The sequence below is a fragment of the Dryobates pubescens genome, chromosome 1 (genome assembly GCF_014839835.1).
Source record: "Dryobates pubescens isolate bDryPub1 chromosome 1, bDryPub1.pri, whole genome shotgun sequence".
NCBI lineage: Eukaryota > Metazoa > Chordata > Aves > Piciformes > Picidae > Dryobates > Dryobates pubescens.
In genome coordinates, this window is record NC_071612.1 from 1,710,343 (window position 1) to 1,716,342 (window position 6,000).

A 6,000-nucleotide genomic window follows, 5' to 3' on the forward strand; every position below is an offset into this window, starting at 1 on the left:
AGTAGCTGCATCCATCCCAGCAGATGCTCACAGCCTTTGCAGTCCAGGCATAAAAACCACAGAATTGTTTTAGCTGGAAGAGACCTCCAAGACCAGGTCCAACTGTCAAGCCAACCCCACCATGGCCATCAAACCACAGCCCCAAGTGCCATGGCCACACATGCATCGAACACCTCCAGGGACAATGACTCCACCACCACCTCCCTGGGCAGCCTGTTCCACCCCCTGATCACTCTTGCAGTAAAGAAATTTGTCCTCACCTCCAACCTAAACCTCCTCTGGCACAATTTCAGGCCATTTCATCTTGTCCTGTCACTTGCTACTTGAGAGAAGAGACCAATCCCCATCTGGCTGCAGATTCCTCTTAAGGAACTGTAGAGAGCAATGAGGTCTCCCCTCCAGACTGAACACCCCCAGCTCCTCACCAGCCCTGTCTCCAGACCCCTCCCCAGCTTTGTTGCCCTTCTCTGGACACATCACAGCACCTCAGTATCTTAACCTGTGAGAGGGAAAGGGGCAAGGAGGGTGGACTGCCCAAGACATTGTTTGTACCCCCCAAATCACAACACATTTCTCTGCCAAAATCCAAGGTCTCTCTGAACATGTTTTCTAGGTCCTCTGGTGTGCTGGAGTGGGGCTGGGGGGAGCTGGGAGGTGAAAACATTGCCAGGATTCATGTCAGTGTTTTGGGGCACACCAGGAATATTGACACAGCCAACACTGGGGCTTACAACCTGCTTACAGCTCAGTGCCAGAGACAGCATTAGGTGAAGAGCCACCAAATACACCTGACTGCAGCAGCACTCTGCACCTAACAACATGGTGATTAAGATCTGTCACAGTCACCTACTTTAAACTATGTACCAGGAAGCCGAATCCCTGGGAAATCAGGAACACTTCAGTCCTGCTTTTCAAAGAGATTGCCTAAATGTCAGGCTGAGCAGGCAGCCACTTGGGTCTGGTCAGCTTCCAGAGGGCTCAAAACTTGCCTGCATCTCCTTTCAACCCCCCCAGTTCTAGATCAAGTGATACCTGGCATTTAAATACATGCAGGCAAGACAGTTCCTGTCTGGCACAGCAACCAAGAGAGAGACAAACAACATGAGGCCAGATAAAAAGCAGCCCAAGTGAACAGATTTTCAAAGGCTTCATTTCCAAGGCCATGTTCTGGCTTCTTGGAGCTCCTCCTAAGCCAGGCTTTTTGATCACCGAGTTCAAAATGTCAGAAGAGCTTTGCTTGAGGTTTCAAGCAGCAGGCAGCAGCAGAGCTCTTCCAAGCTGTTCCTGCTCTGCAAGGCAGCCCTGCCAGTGAACACTGCCCAGGAACAGGCTCCCAGATTGAAAGAAAAGAACAAAAAAAAGAGTAATTGAAAACCCTTTCACCCTCTCCATCATCACACCCAAGTCACTTTTAAGTGTTCTACCACCAGGAGAGCTGAGCAGCAGGAAATTATGCTTATTATGGAGCACAGCCCTGACATTGTACAGGGGATAAATGTTCCCTTTCACTCAACATTATCTTGTTTACCAAAAGAGTGAGGGTTGAGTTTATTAAGCAAGGCTGGAGCTCAACAAGGACAGATTCATGTAGATTTAAAAGATGATGTTGATAATGCATTGCAGATATGAAAGTGCAAGCAAAAAAAGCCTGAAGCTCTGCTGCCTCACCCTCAAAGTATTAGTGGTGGTGGCAATAACAATCACAGCAGCTTCCATTATTGTTACCTCAAAGCTCATTAGAGGCATTCCCATGCCTGTAAATCCCTGTGCCATCTGTAAACTAAAAACAAATTCAGGGAAAGCCAAAACCCCCACCCAGAACAGGTCAAGTTCATGGGCAGGGAAAAGGAGTCTCAGCTCCTCTGAAACCAAGTCTGTGTGCACACAGAAACAACTCTTTTGGCCTCAGGGTGCTTGTTGGATGCCAGCAAGCCCCTTCAGCCCCTGCATTTGTTACCCAGCCCGTTCCCCTTCTCTCCTGATAAGCAGAGCTGGGTTTCAGACCACTTATTTTAAGCTGCATACCAGAAAACAGGCAGAACTATGCTGAGGGACTGAATTAGCATCAGTGGAAGCACAACTTTCCTTCACTTCCCAACTTGGATGTTAGTTATGAACCTTGTGCTATAAACTTTAAAGCCCTCAGCTCAGCCCTAAATGAATACAGCCCAAAGCAAAAAGGCAGCAAGTCAACAAGGAATGCAGATAGTTCCAACTGATCCCTTCCTAAAACAGCATCTGAAGTATCCCATCTGGGGTGTGAAGGAGATTCCTGGACTACAACATTTTTCCTTTGGAAGAGGCAGATGTTTGCCACAGCTGTTCCCAAGAGAATGTGAAGGTCAAAGTTATTGACTTCTATTAAAGAAGAGAAGAATTTTTTTCCTTGGCAAGAGAAAGAAGTTACTTCAGCCCATTGACCAAAAACCAGGCCCAAGGGTGGGCACTGGAATCATCTCCCAGGGGTAGCAGTGGATTTCCCCACATGGGGCAGCCTGAAGACTCAGCTTGACGCAGTGCTGGGCCAGCTCATTTCAACTCTGCCATCACTGAGAGAGGTTGGAGCAGAGGAGCCTTGGGGCCCCTCCCAGCCTGGCATTCTGTGATCAACTTCCACATTACCTCCCAAAACAAAGCCTCAATTTCCTTGTATGCTCTTGACTGAGAGAGATGCTGCCATAGCATGGCATACACCATGGCACTGTCACCCCAACACAGCCAGGTAATGCAAACCCCAGAATCAGCCCCTGTGCAATTCATTGGCACTTCCATTACTGAGCTCCTCAGCACCTTCCCCTGTAACCATCTCATGGTTATGGGCAACAGCCCATTTTAAGCCTGGAGACAGCTCAGGCACACAGCATGATTTAGTTTCATTGCTGGTCTCTTCACCAGATCTATTCCCCAATTTCTCTGGGCAAGCTTCTGAATCCATCCCTGGGGTCAGGTTCTGCTGCTGTGCAGCCTGTGGCACTGCTGATCCCCAGCCTCCCTCTGTCCCAAACAGCAGAGCTGTGCTCCTGGTGCTTCCTGCTGGTCAGCTTTGCTCAAGCCAAGGCTTGAAAAGGTTGATCTGGCTACAAGAAAGTTTTTTAAAGCTTTTCTTAAGCATGCAACATTTAGCACTTAAGCCCTGGCTCATCCCTTGCCTGTATTCTTCCTGAATCTCCTGTTTTAACACCCCTCAGCACGATGTTATCTCCACCATGACGTTATCTCCACCGCAACAGGATATACTTGGAGCTTGCCTCCACGCTCTGCTGACGCACGCTGCCAATTCCAGCTATGGGGAGCCTCTAAACTGCCTGCCTAGGGCTTGCCCACAGCCCCAGCTGGCACCATCTACACTGGAGAATAAATCTGGTGAGGAGCCATGAGGGAGCTGGGATGGGTAGTTTGGAAAAGAGGAGGCTGAGGGGCTCATGGCTCTCTACAGCTACCTGAAAGGAGGTTGAGGAGAGGCTGGTGCTGGTCTCTTCTCACAGGCAATTAGTGATAAAACAAGAGGGAATGGCCTCAAGCTGTGACTGGGTTGGCTTACACTGGACAGTAGGGAAAAAAGTCTCCCAGCAAGAGTGGTCAGAGATTGGAATGTGCTGCCCAGGGAGGTGGTGGAGTCACCAACCTTGGATGTGTCTAAAGGTGGTTTGGATGTGGGGCTTGAGGATATGGTTTAGGGGTGAACCTTGTAGAGCAGGGTTATCTCTTGGACCTGGGGATCCTGAGGGTCGCTTCCAACCTGAATGATTCTGTGATCTCTTAATCTTTTTTAATAGCTGAATACCAGAAGTCAGTTCACCCAACATCTGCCTTCAGCTGTGCTGCTTCTGAGGCTGGCCAGTGCTCAGCAACATGCTGGACTGGCAGATGGGAGTCAGGGACTAAATGACACCACAGGTCTCCTTACACACAAGATCTGCAAGTGGAGAATAACTGCTCAACTGATTTAGTTGAAAGCTGCTTTCACAGTCTCTTCACAAGATTCTTTTGACACCTGGAGACATTCAAAACCTGCCTGGATTCATTCCTGTATGACCCACTCTAAGTGATCCTGCTTTGGCAGGGGGGTTGGACTCCATCTTCTCAGGTCCCTTCCAACCACTAACATTCTGTGATTCTTTTCTCCACCTAACAAAATTGCTCAACAAGCTGATCAATTAGCTACATTGAACACTAAATTATCAGCTGCCTCAAACTGGCTATTTTCTACCTCTGATGGGAGGTATGAGGCAAAAAGTAGAACCAGAAGGGTTTCAAGAGCAAAGTTTCCAAGCATCCAGCTTGAAAACCTTTAAAAACCATCTCTGTCAACATCTGCTAACCCCCTGAAGTGAGACCTTCATGGGCAACTTCAGCTGGAGAACCCACAAGTTGAAGCACTAAAAAAATCCCACCAAACTGTCAACCTTGGCACATTTATCTGAAGCTCACAGCACAGGCAGGCCACAGGGACTTGAGAGAACAAGTTCTCTCCTGGACATGTCAGCCAAAGCATCCATGCTTGTCCACTGGACCAGGGAGGGGACACTTTCTCTCCCACATCACACTGGCCAAATACATGAAGATGACAAGCAGAAGCCCTCTGGAAGCAGAGGGCAGGAGGATTCTCACCCACACTCTCAGCACCTGGCTCCCAGGGCTAAAAGCCCAATCTCACTGCTCAGAAAGCAGTGGTGCTCAGCAGACAAACACAACCATCACCCTGCAGTCTGTTTATTTTAGATACAGCAGTGCCAAGAGCAATCAATGAATGCTGGAGGGGGGAGCACAAAGAAAACCTTTGCACAGTCCCAGCTTTCATGGCTTTTTCACAGGAGGCCTGCAAGGAACCCACCACCTTCCAGCTGCAGCACAGTAGTCTCCAAGCCATGGAGCATCACTACCCTCTTCCACTTCAACACTGGGCAGGGGGAAGAAAAAATCCTTCTAGGTAAACTTACTTGACACATAGAAGATAAGGAAGCTCCCTGATAAGGGAACAAAGGCAGTGTGGTTCTACTAGCTCCCAAATCTAGCAAAGTCAGGGATCTCCAAACAAGCATCATGAGGTTTAACTCAGGTGACAGCAAAACCACAAGCTCTTAAAGTCCTAGAATGGCTTAGGGTGGAAGGGACCTCAGAGATCACCCACACCAACCTCTCTGCCAGGGATGCCTCTCAGCTAGACTTGGCTGCTGAAGCCCTCACCCAGCCTGGCTTTGAACACCCCCAGAAAAGAGGCATCCACAGCCTCCCTGGGCAGCCTATTCCAGAGCCTCACCACCCTCATTCTGAAGATCATCTTCCTAAGATCCACTCTAAAATAACTTTCTCCCACTAAACAACTGAAGACTTACTTTGACAGATTACATTTTGAAGAGAAGAAATGGAACAGGAACCAAAAGTGGACTGCACCTTAGGAAGTACAGTGTCTAGGAAAACAGGGAATGGTTTGAGGCTGAGGGAGAGCAGGGTTGGACTGGAGCTGAGGAAGAAGTGGTGAGACTCTGGAACAGGCTGCAGCTGCCTCCTCCCTGGAGGTGTTCAAGGCCAGGCTGAGCCGTTAAGTCTGGTTGAGAGGTGTCCCAGCCCATGGCAGAGAGGTTGGAGCAGAGGATCCCCGAGATCCCTTTCAATCCCTAACATTCTATGGCTCAGTGCTAAGCAGACAATATTTACCCACAAACACCCAAAATAATCACCTGAAAGATGAACACATTCTAGAGCATTCTGCAAGCCTTGACAGCTTGAATCTTGGTGCTGGTGATGCCTTCCCTCATGTGTATTAGCTATGTAAAACCCAGTGTGTCTTTAAATGCCTTGTTTTCCTGTGCAGACAGGCAGTGGATAAGTCTCTGCAACTGGGCAGGTTCCTCTATTTTTGGAGGTAGCCTCTTCACCAAGGTACTGCTTCCTAAGCCCTTTTGACAGTCACAGCTCTGCTCTCTGGGATTACAGCTGAGAATGCATGGGTTGATATCCAGGCAGGAAAACTTTCTATTCATCTCAGGAGTTCCAGGA